Here is a 16,377-nt window from a genome sequence, read left to right as displayed (position 1 = left end):
TTGCCTTCCCGCCGGAGTGGTACCTATTTATCTACTTGCACTTTGACGTGCTTTCGAACTGATAGGTTGGCAGGAGCAGGAACCGAGCAACAGGAGCTCACCCTGTCACAGGGATTCGAACCACTGACCTTCCGATCGGCAAGTCCTAGGCTCTGTGGTTTAACCCACAGAAAGCCTTTAATCTGTGGAGTTTACACACATTCGGGGGAGGGGGGAATGAATGGAAAAGAATCAAACAAAATGGTTACTTTTGCACTTTGAAGAGAACAAAAAGCCTTAGGAAACATTATTAGCATTTATGAGCCGGTGGAATTGCCACTTTACTTAGCTTTATCACAATGCTGCCGTGACCAATAATTCAGCTTCTATCTTCATTAATGTGGTTTTGTTTTATGGAACCAATTCAACTTGCAGATGCTTGCCATATCACAAACATGAGGAAAGAATTGCTATTGCTCCCCCCACTCCACTTATTATATTAGATAATTATGCCTCAGTACATGAGATGAATAAGACACATCCCTTCTTCCATTTTCTTTAGTCACTAAACCGCTAACACTTTGCATATTTCTTCCGGCTCAATTCTGTGATAGCTGAAATCAGAGTTTGCTGGAAGAAGGTGCATTTTTTCTGCTTAGCTCAATGGCATAAGTTCATTAATATGCAAGGCAACCTTATAAGACCAGGACTTCTTCAAAGAACAGCAGAAAGTGGGGGACAGTGTTGGTGTTGACCTTTAAAGCCCTAAATGGCCTCGGCCCAGTATACCTGAAGGAGCGTCTCCACCCCCATCATTCTGCCTGGACGCTGAGGTCCAGCGCCGAGGGCCTTCTGGCGGTTCCCTCATTGCGAGAAGCAAAGCTACAGGGAACAGGGCAGAGGGCCTTCTCGGTAGTGGCGTCCGCCCTGTGGAATGCCCTCCCATCAGATGTCAATGAGATAAACAACTACCTAACATTTAGAAGACATCTAAAGGCAGCCCTGTTCAGCGAAGTTTTTAATGCGTGACATTTTAATGCATTTTTAATCTTTGTTGGAAGCTGCCCAGAGTGGCTGGGGAAACCTAGCCAGATGGGCGGGGTACAAATAATAAATTATTATTATTATTATTAGGGTCTGCCCATAGTCCTACAAGATTGTCTTGGAGGTGGAGATTTAGACTCTGGCAGCAAAGGATATGTATGAAAAAATGTAAACACATTTGTTTTTGTAGTGTCTTGGCTCTCTAGCTCAGACTGCCGTCTGAAATTGTGCAGCTAAGTGTACTTATCACATGACGTGACTGGCTGGTACAGAAAGCTTATTTCAAAAATCCCCACAACTGCACCATTCTTCAGCCACGTAGAAGGAATTCTAAGTTCCAACCACACCCCTACGGGGAATAGTTGTATGTTCCCATTATTTTCACATGCAACCTACGACTTCTTGGCTTGATGAATACATTTTCTACTGAGGTTAATATATGCAAGACATGCTCACCTTCAATTGGATAATTCATTGCCTATTTGCAACACATTTTTTTTCTAAAGAAAATCAAGCATCCCATGAGTCTTTAGACTTTGGGAGTGAGGAATCCATTTGCATCTGCATCTTTGAAGATATAATTGCTTGCCAATTATCACAGCTCTGCAAATACATATATCTTAATTTATTACCACTCAGACACCCATTTATTTGTGTATGTATATATAGAGAGAGTGAGAGTGAGAGAGAGAGAAAGTGAAACCTCCCTAATATTTCTACTGTGCTTTTCTTGGCTTAAGCTTTGGGAACGTTTCTCACAAATTACTGTTTCCATAATTGTACAGTGGTTCGTAGCAGATGTGACTCCACTGTTACGGAAACATCAATCTCCATCTTTCTCATAAATGCACCACCCATCTTATCGGTGTTCAGGAAACCCTACGTTTGCAACTGTCCAAGCAGCTACTTGCTTTGGGAAGACAGAGTATTTTATGGGAAAGCACATGGGTGGAGAAATGATTTAATCATATATTTATTTAAACCAATTCTTTGCCACTTCACATTACCAAAAGAATCACTTACTGGCACACAGCCTGTCTTAAATAATCAAGGGCAACTAAGCAAAATATCGAAAGAAACCATTGCAAATGAGAATAATATACCGTATTTTTCGCTCTATAACACGCACCCGTCCATAACACGCACGTAGTTTTTAGAGGAGGAAAATCTGTAGGCATGCCACCCGTAGGCATTCCCTCCATAACACGCACAGACATTTCCTCTTACTTTTTAGGAGGAAAAAAGTGAGTGTTATGGTGCAAAAAATACGGTACAAATACAATAATGATCCACATTTAAAGCAGCAGAACAAAATATGATGCTAAGCATTAAAACACATATATAGATATAACATCATAAGCAAAATATTATGTGAAGGACACATTACTAATAAAAGCCAAGTAGATAAATACGATAAAATTCCACATATAAACATATTCTTAAGCACTAAACAAAATAAATGAAGTAGAAGTTGAACTCACAGTTGTGATTCTCCCAAAAGTCACTGGTAGCATAATCTAGGGCTGTGGTTCCCAACATGGGGCACACCTCCCACAGGGGGGCAATTTGATTTTTAAGGGGGCCAATTCAAGAATGAGTTATTAACAGTTAATGGCCTTTTAGGCTTCCTCCACGTGAATAGGAGCTCACTTTTTAAATACAGCGGTACCTTGGTTCTCAAACTTAATCAGTTTCGAAAGTCTGTTCCAAAACCAAAGCGTTCCAAAACCAAGGTGCGTTTTCCCATAGAAAGTAATGCAAAACGGATTAATTCATTCCAGACTTCTAAAAAGAACCCTTAAAACCGCTAAAATAGCAATTTAACATGAATTTTACTATCTAACGCAGGGGTGTCCAAACGTTTTTTCAAAGAGGGCCAGATTTGATGGCCCTCTTTGGCCAACCAAAGTTGTTGAACTTTTTTCAGGATTCTCCCCCAAAGTTGTTGACCTTATTTTAGGTTTGAAGTTGCTGACCTTGCTTTAGGATTTTGCTCCAGGAAATAAACTGCCGCAGGGACAGGATTCAAACAGCAGGTGGGCAGGATTAGACCCCCAGACCGGACTTTGGACATGCCTATCTAGTGAGACCATTGATCCATAAAATGAAAGCGATAATCAATGGACTGTACTATAAAATAAATAAGACAGTATTGTAGAATATAACACACACACACACACACACACACACATATATATAAAATTCTTACCTGCACTGATAGTCATTGTTTGGATGTGGGACTTTTATCCACTTCCACAGTCACTCACTCACTCACTCAATCAATCAATCAATCATCAATCAGTAACTGAACTGGGTTCCACACAGTTACAAAAACAAATTAACAACAACAAAAGCCTCAAAAGCAAAAACGCAAAATAAATAGCAAAAACAAAGATGCCAAATTTACTCCGTTCCGGAAGTCGGTTTGATTTCCGAAATGTTCAAAAACCAAGGCATCGCTTCTGATTGGTGCAGGTGCCCGGAAACAATAGCTGACAGCTGCATCAGACGTTTGGCTTCCGAAAAACGTTAGAAAACCGGAACACTTACTTCTGAGTTTTCAGTGTTTGGGAACCAAGGTGTTTGAGTACCAAGGCACCACATATAATAAGAATTATATGTCACGGGGGAAGGGGGTATTAGGATTTTAGAGATGCTTAGGTGGGGCATGGCCAAAAAAAGTTTGGGAACCACTGATCTAGGGCAATACAGAAGTAGAACCACCCTCTCCCCTCATCTCATCTAGATAGGGTCTTGTTCTATACCAGTTCAGTCTCTCAAACTATACAACAATCCAGAGACTGTCTCTCTCTCTCTCTGCTTTACAAAGAGCAAAGCACACAGAAATTTAGTTGACTATCCAATAATGCACCACGCCTCCCCCATCCCTAGGTGGACTCAAGCCAATCCACCTCTCTGCTTTGGTTCCGAATTCAACAAAGGCGCCTCGATAAATACTGATGTACAACTGAAAAGCAAGATAATGCGCCCACAATGCCTAAGCTGGCAAACAAACAACAGAACCTGAAAGAGGTGAGCGGATAATCCAAAGTTCCATGGAGAAATCACAAATACAGGAGTGCAATTTAGTTCTTCATTAAGGCCAACAGGTGCCAAAGGGAGATAACCCTCCAAAACAGCAGGCAGGAGGAGGTCGAGGGAGGATGGAGGATTGTTCTGCCTGGCAAGCAGCGATGCTTGAACAGACGGAACGTTTATCCTACGACGACACTGAATTCCATCCATATTCTTTCCCGACATTCTTTTCTATTTGAAAGTTTGTCTTTTGGTCTGGGAGGGCGTTGGATGAGCCCTCACCTACAGTCTGAAGTGTTATCATGGCCGAAATTCAAGAATGCCACCACAGTGAGAACTAGGCCTGAGCTTGCTGGGCTAAATATGCATTTCCACAAGTGAGAGAACAAACGTTTTTAAAGGAAACAGAATGTGCCAATAGTAAGGTAAGGTAAAGGTAAAGGACCTCTGGACAGTTAAGAACTGTCAAAGGCAACTTTGGGTTCCTGTGCTCATCTTGCTTTCAGGCAAGGGAGCTGGTGTTTGTCCATGGACAGCTTTCAGGGTCATGTGGCCAGCAGGACTAAACCGCTTCTGGCCCAACGGAACACCGTGACAGAAACCAGAGCACACGGAAACGCCGTTTACTTTCCTGCCACAGTGGTACCTATTTATCTACTTGCACTGGCATGTTTTCGAACTGCCAGGTTGGCAGGAGCTGGGACAGAGCAATGGGAGCTCTGGGGGGATTTGAACCACCAACCTTCTGATTGGCAAGCCCAAGAGGCTCAGTGTCAGGAGTGCATGCAGGAGCCAAACCCTGTGACTGGTATGGCCTCACAGGACTGGGGCCTTCCTGAGTTTGGCCTGGAAGGGCAAGGCACAGCCACACAGGTGAGGCTTAACAGAAGACTCGTAGCACCTGGTGGCAAGGGCTGGGAGGGGTATATAAGACCATTATTTCCCTCTGGCTCTTTGCCAGCAACATGCTACCCCATCAGACCCTTGGCTTCCTGACCCCTGGACTGCTGACCTTGGACTTCTGATTCCTGTTTCCCGACCTCTACCCCAGTCCCAACGTACCAAGCCAGGACTCCAACTGCCTGTAACCCGGACCGTGACACTCAGTGGTTTAGACCACATCGCTAATTCCTTCCATCAATATATAGGAAAAGGACCTCAAGTTTCTAAAGGTTGAACTACTGGAGTTAGAAGGAAGCTTTTCCATGAAGTTATCTCAGATGTAAAGAGCACCAACAACTCCACAACAAACAATTTCTGTACATGTTCCCCAGCTAATTTTGCTGGGCAGTTTCAATTTGGAATATTACTTTCATATTAATTCCCCATTTGGGGAGAGGAGGAAGAAGGGGAGTGTTATGGAAATTTAGTGAAATACTAATAATATCTAACTTCATAAAAAGATCCTTCAACAATGACAAAGGGAAGTCTTCTTTTTAAAAAGAAAGTTTAAAAAGCACTATTAATACCCAAGAAACAGCATTTTGAAGCTAAGATAGCCCTAATTTATTTTAAGCCTTCAATCATGCTGAAAGGTTTTTGCATATAAAAGGCTTTTGTAATATTTTCTGTCTTTGCTCGTAGGCTCAGTTGCTTTGATTCAGTAAACTTTGCTAAGACGGGGTTGGGATGGGGAATAAGATATTTTACACAGATATGCAGATGAGGAAATAAACCCTTCTAACTACTGTGCCTCTAATGGGGATTATGGCTACCGATGGTGGTTTCTTGGGAGCAAAACAAACCACAGTCCTGGTTTGGACTTAACCCTAAGCCAGGGATCATGGCTTGTTTTCCTTCCAGCAATAGCAAGGAAGAACAATGTGGCCCAGATGGGCATATTCACTGTGACTTACTGTGATGCGCGAAAGGTGCTCATAGGTGTGGCGCTGGCTATATGGGTTCCCAAGGGCCTCTATCTGTGAGTTGAGATGGGTGGATATGTCAAACAGGGTTTCTTTCCGTTTTCCATTTTTCCAGCATTAAGTTCAGTTCTCCTCATTTCCAAATTGGTTTGTGTATTTGTTTGTTTGTTGTTGTTTTTTAAAAAAAGTCGTCATGAAAATTCACCAGCATTTTAGTTTTCATTTATTCTCATATAGACATTCTTGTATGCAATTTTCTGTTATACGTATAAGGCATTTTGTTTATATTTTGAATTTAAAAAAAAAATGGTGCCTCCATATACTGTATTGGCTGGAATATAAGCCTTCCCCCCCCCCCAATTCCAACTGTGAAAAGTTAAAGTGTGGCTTAAATTCGTGACCTAACAAAAATTGGCTTTTGTGATATCACTGCTGAAACAGCATATGGTAAAACAGAGCGGGTGTGAGTGCCTGCAGAATTTTAAGGGAACAGCTTATATTTGGGTATTGTCTCTCTCTCTCTCTCTCTCTCTCTCTCTCTCTCTCTCTCTCTCCCCCCCCCCCCGAATTTGAAAGGTGCGGCTTATATTTGGGTGTGGCTTATATTCGGGCCAATACGGTATTATATCTACATGCTTAAGGCCTCTAAAGGTCTTAATCTGGTCCTGGGTTGAGGTCCTGCTAAGCTAAACCAAAGAGCAGCCAAAACAGGAAATACTTTTCAAAAAGTGAAATGAAGAGAGATATATTAGGGGTGTGCATATGATTTGGATGAATCCCAAATTCTGAGGTGAAGCGAAGTGCGTCCGAGGGGTTTGGGAGCGGAGGGGTCGTCAGAAGTGAAGCAGGATCTGTATGACGCAACTCAGACATCAAATGAGTGTTTGCTGAAAGCAAAGATAATATCTCTAAGCTCACTATTATGTTGTGATTAGGTGATGGAGAAAGAGAGAGCAAGTACCGTAGTGTGGATGGGGCAGAGAGAGATCTCCTTTGTGACTGACATGCCAGTCTTGTAACCAGAGGGAATGATTTTACTCAGAAAAAGAATCCCTTTTAGTTTTTCTCACCCCAAAAATCCATTTTAAAACTAGCTAGCAAAAAAGCCCCTGGACCTATTTATCTGTTATTTGGCAGTTTACAAGAGCACCTTTCTCATGCCTGCCATTTTCAAACCAACTGCCTAGAGAAGGGGTGAACGTCCTTGCAAATTTCATTCAGTTGCACTCTAAAATAAGAAACTTGTAGGTCTTCCCTTAAAAAACAACAAGAAGCAGACTTTAAAGGTGCCCTGAACAAAAGCTTGTGGACTGGTCTGCATCTAATTTGACTAGACTGATATGCATCTAAACTGGTATTTATCCAGCTATTTCTATCAAAAGGTAGGGAAATTATAGCTGTTTTGTTTTTGGGGTTTTAATCCCAATAATGAAGGGGTGGAGAAATGAATCAATGAATCAGACCTTGTGAAATACCTTGAACCAAGACAGACTTTTTATCTCAACCACCAAACAGGGTACAAAACAAACAGGTGGTTAATGCACACCTCTAAAATAAATATTTTCTCCCCATCAATTAAACAGTGTTTCCTTCCCATATTACTTCATTCAGCCTGACATAAACAAATTGTGCAATATGGTCCGGAGAAAGCTTACATATCCCCTTTTTGCTGGACAGATTTAAATAAAGGTCTGCATTAAGTCTCCAAATGTTGCACAGAAGCCGTCGTTGGAATTATTTTAATTATTTTGCAGATTCTGTATTGTAACCATCCTCAGGCACCCTAGTCCTGAAGTCGTAAAGAGAAGATGGAGGAAGCAACGCGGTTTTATTTATGCATCTGGTTGCATTGCACCATCTCCCCTTGTGATTTCCTGGTTTTGAGTGCCTGAAAAGGATGTTTGAAGATACAGATGAAACCGGTTCTGTGTTTCTTTGCAGAAAATCCATTCCTGGCTGCGAGCAAAAGTGGCAGTGCAAATCCCTGACAGGAATGTACCTCCAGTCACAACATCTTAAGAATCCAGCTTCTTTTCTGAAGTTGCTGCATTCCTAATCTCCCATGCTCATTAAATTGGATGATGTTGTTATCCACACACTTGGGATTTCTCTTTACATGTTTCCCAATTAAGAAGCAAATGTCATCGGTGTGGGGTGAGATCAACAGATGCATGCTTACAAAAATATCCCCACCATAAACTAGGTATACAGCAGATGAGATGTGTGAAGATTAAAAAGATAAAGGACCCCTGGATGGTTAAGTCCCTTCAAGGGCGACTATGGGGTTGCGGCATGCGTCTCGCTTTCAGGCTGAGGGAGCTGGCGTTTGTCCACCGATGGTTTTCCAGGTCATGTGGTCAAGCATGACTAAACCGCTCAAGGATGCTCAAGCCTCCCATAGAATCATTGAGCTGTAGAGTTAGAAGGGACTCCAAGGATCATCTAGTCCAGGCTTCCTCAAACTCGGCCCAACAGATGTTTTTGGACTACAGTTCCCATCATCCCTGACCACTGGTCCTGCTAGCTAGGGATCATGGGAGTTGTAGGCAAAAAACATCTGGAAGGCTGAGTTTGAGGAAGCCTGATCTGGTCCAACGCCCTACAATGCAGCAAGTTCATCCATGTTACATGGCCATCCAGCCTCTGCTTAAAAACCTTCCACAACCTCCTGAGGGTGACTGTTCCACTGCCAAACAGCTCTTCCTGCCAGAAGGTTTTTTCTGGATGTTTAGTTGGAATCTCCTTTCTTGTAACTTGAAGCCAGTGGCTCAAGTCCTACCCTCCAGAGCAGCAGAAAACAAGCTTGTTCCCTCTTCCATGTGACAGCCCTTGAGATATTTGGCTATCATCTGCGAGAAGTGAGGTTACAGGGAACCAGGCAGAGGGCCTTCTCGGTAGTGGCGCCCTCCCTGTGGAACGCCCTCCCACCAGATGTCAAGGAAATAAACAACTATCTGACTTTTAGAAGACATCTGAAGGCAGTCCTGTTTAGGGAAGTTTTTAATGCTTGATGTTTTATTGTGTTTTTAATATTCTGTTGGGAGCTACCCAGGGTGCCTGGGGAAATCCAGCCAGATGGGTGGGGTATAAATAATAAATTATTATTATTATTGTATTATTACTATTTCCCAGATTCCTTCAGGCAACTTGATCAAGATGGTGCAGCAGATGGGCTTGTGTTTAAAAAGTGTGCTTTTCTTACTGTCTTGAAGCAAGCAAGCAAACAAACAATTCAAAACAGTTGCCCGCTACTGTAACATAATGTAACCCGCAGCTGACACAACAGCAACTATTTTATAATGAAAGGAACAGGGGCAAGCTGTACACTTTGGTGCTTTCTGTTCATTGGGCATCTTCTGAAAATATGCCGCAAACACTCTAGGAAACTCACAATGTTTTATTCCTGTTTTCTTTCAGTGTGAGCCTACAAAACTAGTGTCCTGGGCATTCCTGTAGCATTGCTGTTTTGCAGCCATCCTGTGGCAATGCCTTTTAATGTCACTGTTTGAACTCATCAGCCAGCTGACTGATAAAATGAGATGGGATTACCCTTTGGCAACCACTTTCCCCATTTCTGAATGAAATGACCTTCAGTGGGTGAAATTCGCAGCAATCTATTCTTTGCTGTGACCCCTGTGGTAGCCGAAATGGTGGCTCACATTATAAGTGGAATGTCTAAGTGCTCTGAGTCATCGTCTGACCAGAGAAGAAATGTCAATGTGTTCAAAGATAGAAGGCTTTGCACAAAGAACACAATACAAAAAAGGCTCAACGGTGTTCCAGAAATGACCTAACAGGCGAGCCAGTTCATTCAGATTCATGGCAACGCTGTGCTCCTCATTCACCTCCTTGATGCCACTGCCTTGCTAAGCAGTTGCAATACATATGCATACATATACCTTTTCTCATCTAGTTTAACATTGAAATGAAGGCATTTTCTGCTTTGATCATGGCAGTGGTAATATTTCATGCTTTGCACCTGTGGACTGCCAAGTATTTTGTCTCAAAACTTTGAAGAAAATAATAATAATCAACCACTGATAAGGTTTCTTTAAAAGGCCAGCGTACTTTAGTTATGGGACAAAGGAAAGGAAAATTAAACGGCACTGTGGTTATCTGCCCCTATTGGGGGGTGTGTGTGGGAAGAGAGCTTACTGTATATTTCCACAACAAATCTGTGCAAATATTACGCCAATTTATTTGTCAGTGGGCCAGATTCAGCCAGTGTGGTGTAGTGGTTAAGAGCAGTTGACTCGTAATCTGGTGAACTGGGTTTGATTCCCCGCTCCTCCACATGCAGCTGCTGGGTGACCTTGGGCTAGTCACACTTCTTTGAAGTCTCTCAGCCCCACTCACCTCACAAAGTGTTTGTTGTGGGGGAGGAAGGGAAAGGAGAATGTTAGCCGCTTTGAGACTCCTTTGGGTAGTGATAAAGCGGGATATCAAATCCAAACTCTTCTTCTTCTTCTTCTTCTTCTTCTTCTTCTTCTTCTTCTTCTTCTTCTTTCTTCTTCTTCTTCTTCTTCTTCTTCTTCTTCTTCTTCTTCTTCTTCTTCTTCTTCTTCTTCTTCTTTTCCTTTCCATGATGTAGAAGGAAGTGCAAGGTTTCCTGCAAATGCAATAGGGCTTCCCCCTCTTCTCCTGCATGCCCTCTGCAGCCTCCACCCCCCAATCCACTCTGGAATTTTTGAGAGAGTGCCTATAAGAGCGCAGGGAGGAGAGGAGAGATAACTTTTGTCCAGCAAGTAGAATTGCTTGCCCTGATGGAACAGCTACATGGAATTCCACCTACTGTTTCCCTCAAGGTAAAGGTAAAGGGACCCCTGACCATTAGGTCCAGTCGTGACCGACTCTAGGGTTGCAGCGCTCATCTCGCTTTATTGGCCAAGGGAGCCGGCGTACAGCTTCCGGGTCATGTGGCCAGCATGACTAAGCTGCTTCTGGTGAACCAAAGCAGTGCACGGAAACGCCGTTTACCTTCCCGCCGGAGCGGTACCTATTTATCTACTTGCACTTGACGGGCTTTCGAACTGCTAGGTTGACAGGAGCAGGGACCGAGCAACAGGAGCGCACCCCATTGTGGGGATTCGAACTGCCGACCTTCTGATCGGCAAGTCCTAGGCCCTGTGGTTTAACGCACAGTGCCACCCGCGTCCCTCAAAGCAGCCGTTTCCCTCAAAGCAGCCTGGAAATCTTGGTCTGGTGAAGGAGAGGGATCAGAGCTCATTCACAGAGCACGTGTTTTGCATGTAGAAATTATAGGATTCAGTCCATGGCAATCTCAGCAGCAGCTGATTTTTAATATTTTTTTTTAATACAACCTCAGCCTGGAGACCTTGGAGAGATGATTTCAGTCAAAGTGAATATCCTGGGATGGTTGGTCAAATAATCCAACCTGGTATATGGCAGCTTCCTAAACTCCTATTCTTAGTTAGTGAACCCTAGTTCCCCTCACAGAACAACAGTTCTCACTGGTGAGAGGGAATATCTATTATCAGTCAGCTGTTGATTAGCTAACCCAAGGCATGCTGGTTCTGCTGTAAGAATTCTGAAGTAAGACCAAGACCCGTGTTAGGTGTTGCCAGAGTAGCACAGCTGCTGCAGAAATAAGACATTGCATGGAATACCGGCCAATGCATTTTCTGTTGTGTTGGCTCTCCTGGCTTGTCATACCATGAACTGCCTGAGACAGCTCTCAAGCACTGTGCTCTTTAACTTCTGTTCTCTGTTGCACGCAGCACACCATTGCATCACTTCTCCCGTAGCCTTATTGGAGTTCACCGATTGGGTCTGCGTTGCTCCCGGAGAGGAGGAAGGAAGTCAAATGACACCGAGGTTGATTCCAAGAAAGAGTTGATTCTGCTCTCCGGATAGCAGAAGGCACTTGCGTGGTGAGTCCACAGCAAGTCCAAAGAAATGAGAAGTTTCATGCAGTATATATATATCCTCCAGACACCCTCTCCCTCCTTCCCCAGGAATCCAACCACGTCAGCCTATGTACGCAGGTTGACATCACATATGTTCTTGCTTTGGTATTCTTAACCATAAAAGGGAATTCCTTCTTGTACTTCTGACCATAAAAGAATCTTCCTCTTCCTACTCTTATCTTGGAGGAAGAGGTCATCATCTCCGAGAACATGCTTCTGGCGTTGTTCCTGGACTTAGGTCTGTGCGTCTTTTGTGGTCAGGACATAAGATAAGGCACTGACGTGTCTTCTCTGTTCTACTGGTGAGGTCAGGGTTATCCCTGCTTTCACAAACTGATAAAGGAGAGGGCTCTGAGCACAGCCGGGTTTTTGTTTATACATTGACTCAGAGCTCAAGTTAATGGATTTTAGCTAAGGAAATATAGGGATTTTGGCGCAGTCAGTTTTGGGTTTGGGAAACCCATTCCTTCACTCCCACCATGTTAAAGTTGTTTTGGTTGCGCATCCTCTGGGTGGCCTCCTCTTTATGATACAGTTGTACCTCGGGTTACAAACACCTCGGGATAAAAACACTTTGGGTTACAGACTCCGCTAGCCCAGAAGTAGTACCTTGGGTTAAGAACGTTACCTCAGGATGAGAGCAGAAATTGTGTGCCGGCAGCGCGGCGGCAGCAGGAGGCCCCATTAGCTAAAGTGGTACCTCAGGTTAATAATGGTTTCAGGTTAAAAACAGACCTCCGGAACGAGTTAAGTTCATAACCAGAGGTACCATGGTACTCTTAATTTTCCAAACAGCATTGGCTAGAGCTGCTACCAACATTTCATCCAAATAGAAATTCGAATTACATTGTAGGGGTTTCTCCTGCAGTCAAACATCTGGGTGTGAGTTCTTAACAGTGGGGTGAGTCCATACACCCCAAGAAGGCCAACGGGCTTCATCTAAATTCAACTTTGAGGTGCATTTTGAAATTGCCTCCCAACCATCAACTGAAACATCAAGGTGATTCCAAGGGAAGCCAATGGAGTTGTTTAAGCCAGTGTGGTGTAGTGGTTAAGAGCGGTAGTCTCGTAATCTGGGAAACCGGGTTCGCGTCTCCGCTCCTCCACATGCAGCTGCTGGGTGACCTTGGGCCAGTCACACTTCTTTGAAGTCTCTCAGCCCCACTCACCTCACAGAGTGTTTGTTGTGGGGGAGGAAGGGAAAGGAGAATGTTAGCCGCTTTGAGACTCCTTAAAGGGAGTGAAAGGCGGGATATCAAATCCAAACTCTTCTTCTTCTTCTTCTTTAAGACATGGGCCTTTTGCTTATCTCTAGCTCTGGTTGATGTCACCACTCCAGCAACCAAAGGGGTTTTCTGTTAACAAGGTTAAATTGATCCTAAGCACACAAGAGCCACTTTGCTCAAATTGCTTCCCATGTAGTTTGTGCATGAATATGATCTCCTTCCTTGCGTTCTCCATCTAATAGTCAATTCTGTTCACGATGATGCCAGCTTTGCAGCCTGTTTCAAATTTTGGAAGATGGGTGAATTTTATTTTTCAAAAGGTGGTTATTTGAAGGGGAGACAAACCACACTTCACTCTTACTAAGAGCAAATGCAGTTTAGACATTTCACTAGCTGGTTACCCTGGGCCTTGGGGTTGTGATTCTATGCACATTTATTTGAATGGAGGCTTTTTGACCTTTGCTTCCTTCTATGCATAGGACTGAGGTGCCAGTCGCATGAGGAAAACCAAACGAAATCAAGCTTTTCATGACACCAATACTGCCCCCCCTGCCCCCCCCCCTGGAATGGCTGCAGTCATCAGATCATGTCTTCATGAACAGACAGCGTTAATTGCTATCATGAAGACAGATGATTCGCTTCAGTTTTATGGCAGCACAACTGAGCACAAGACTCAGCCTATTTGTCTGCACACCATGAAGCAACATTGAAAGCCTGACACTTCATAGACCTCCAGCATGGATTCTGTTTACCATGCTGATCACATACTTGAGTTGAACTTGTCCTCCAAACCATATTTAAGGTTTCTTTAGCAGAGGGCACCACGCTAACAGCCAACGCATATCTTGCTTATGTATGAAACGGCATCTGGAATGCTGTTTGTCCCCACAATGTCAACCCAGCCACATCCTTGGAAGCTCATTTGAAAAACAACCACCTCCCTGACCCAAGTCCTTAGACCCCATCCATATTCATGATTGAGTATTCTTGGATGTTCGGAGGAGAGCTCAGCCAAACTTGCTGGTGGATTAAAGAAGATAGCTGTAATTGTTCCATCTAATTTGTTTGATCTTATGCTTTAGATCTCCAGCTATGCGGTGACTCAGAAATCCAATAAATGAATAAATAAAGTTAAACTAGATTTTGAGAGTCCAACATGGCAGTGATTCCAGTGAATCAGATAAGAGACTTAAGAGGTTTCACTCAATGAGTTTCATTCATAGGTTTCCGTGGGACTTACTTTTCAGGCATAGAAGCTTCCAAATGCCTTGCATGGATAATACAGTCATTAATTTACATCACAGCATGACACAATGACTTATACAGTGAAGGAGATTGATGATGAGCAACACACTGATGGCCCCAGGCTCTTCCACACCACGGAAAGCTACAATTGCCTTCTCCTGTAGAAATCTGCCTAGGTTTTGAGATATTTTGGAAAGACTCTCTGCTCTGTCCCTCTGGTATCTATTGTCAAGGGCCTTTTCATTGATTCCTCAAACAATCCCATCAGAATAAGGCAGTATTCACACACTAATTTTGCTGTTATATAAATTGTCCTTCTGTATGGACTGGCTGCTCTAAAACCATTGAGTTTTACTGCTGGTGATTCCTGTGCCAGAAGACAAACAGAACTCTTCACTTCTACAATTAGTCCCAAATTATTTCTGATTTCACAGGTATTAAGCTAAACAATCAAAGAGATGCACATCATTTGGGTTTTTCATAATGCACTTTAGACGTATGAGGGAAATGTTTATAATCTGATGCAAACTGCACTCCTATCTCGCTGGCATTTGAAATGACAAACAACTGTGAGTCTAATGATGCAAAATATGTTTCTCTCTCTTTGAAGTCTGATGACATGCAATGCCTTTGAATATCCCCTGTTTAATTATATACTCCTTGCTGTGAAGAGTTACAAAGTGCAACATCCACGTTTGAGATTTCATTTTTTCCCTTTTTAATGGTGAAAATCTGAAAAAAGCCTATTGAAGTTTTCATGAGGGACAGAGACTTTCTGAACTAATGAATCGGAATCAGACCAATGCTCAAATGAAGCACCTTTAACAATAACACACACATGCACACAGCCTTCCTACTCTTTGCTGCAGTTAGCAAAGATTTGTAACACGTCAGCAAGTGGCTATCCAATTACACAGAATTTAAAAAGGATGTCCCCAAATGACCTCTTTTGTGAACTATTCTGGCAGGCCTTGCGTAACTGTCCTATATGGCTTTATTTGGTTTTATGATAAGAGAAAATAAGCGGAGGCTCTTTCTTTAGCAAGACCAGTAATTGGAAAGGTTCTGAGCAATCAAACAGAAAAAGGCCAATTCATAAATTACCAATGTGTCATGAGTTTGATGCTTCCTGCTAGTGAACCCACATCAAATGGTTAACATGGAAGCTCTTAATATGTGGATCACATGGTTACTTCCTCTCTTGGTGAACCCAAATTGTGGTGCACCACTGGAGCTGTGGGGGAAGTGTAAACCAGCATTCCCTTAATAACAATAAATGATAATTTTATTATTTATACCCCACCCATCGGGCTGGTTTGCCCCAACCACTCTGGGCAGCTTCCAACACATATAAAAATATAATAAAATGTCAGATATTAATAACAACATTCTGATCCAATACAAAAAAGTCACAATAACTTTAAAATAAACAACACATGAAATAAAGCAACATTCCATTAGAATCTTGGCATACTTGTTTGTATAACATTATTCTTGTTTATAAGACCCAATAAAATAAATATATAAATAAAAAATGAATGAGGAAAGAAAAGAATACCGTATGTTTTGCTCTATAAGCCTCACTTTTTCCCTCCTAAAAAGTAAGGGGAAATGTGTGTGCGTCTTATGGAGCGAATGCAGGCTGCGCAGCTATCCCTCTTGCTGTTCTGGCTTCTGAGATTCAGAATATTTTTTTTCTTGTTTTCCTCCTCCGTGCGTCTTGTGGTCTGGTGCGTCTTATAGAGCGAAAAATATGGTAACTAAACTTTAATCGATAAAAATAATGGCAAGTCACAATACCATAAAACATTTAAAAAAATGTATTCCACCCAACCCTCCTGTTTTTATTCTTCTTTTTTTTTGCAATAGGGCAATGGCATGTGAATCTTGACAATGGCTTTTGAATTACCTTTAAGTATGGATTTTGGAAGCCAACTGGCTCTAAGGCTTTCCCTTACTTCCTTTACTCACACTACCTCCCATTTGTCCATCATCTCCACGCTTCTGACACCCAACAGCCAAAATGGTGCTTTTGTTCTGGTGCTGTTTTGGAAT

General features: G+C 42.7%; 2 long non-coding RNA genes across 3 annotated transcripts in view; one reads left to right on the top strand and one right to left on the bottom strand.

Annotated features, from left to right (window-relative positions):
* Nucleotides 1-16,377, top strand: part of LOC310691260 — a 218,811-nt gene that overhangs the window by 7,994 nt on the left and 194,440 nt on the right. The window lies entirely within an intron of this gene.
* The window catches only part of LOC310691273, a 146,872-nt gene that overhangs the window by 101,296 nt on the left and 29,199 nt on the right, over nucleotides 1-16,377 (bottom strand). Inside the window, exon 5 of one of the 2 annotated variants that reach the window (XR_014518438.1) lies at nucleotides 13,798-14,689. The exons of the other annotated variant lie outside the window; for it this stretch is intronic. This is a non-coding gene — a long non-coding RNA (uncharacterized lncRNA). Of the gene's footprint in view, nucleotides 1-13,797; nucleotides 14,690-16,377 lie in introns of those variants that run through there. 2 annotated transcript variants of the gene reach the window in all.

The sequence above is a fragment of the Podarcis liolepis genome, assembly GCF_965112155.1.
Source record: "Podarcis liolepis genome assembly, chromosome: 1".
Classification (NCBI taxonomy): domain Eukaryota; kingdom Metazoa; phylum Chordata; class Lepidosauria; order Squamata; family Lacertidae; genus Podarcis; species Podarcis liolepis.
This window is presented reverse-complemented; position numbering and strand designations above follow the sequence as displayed.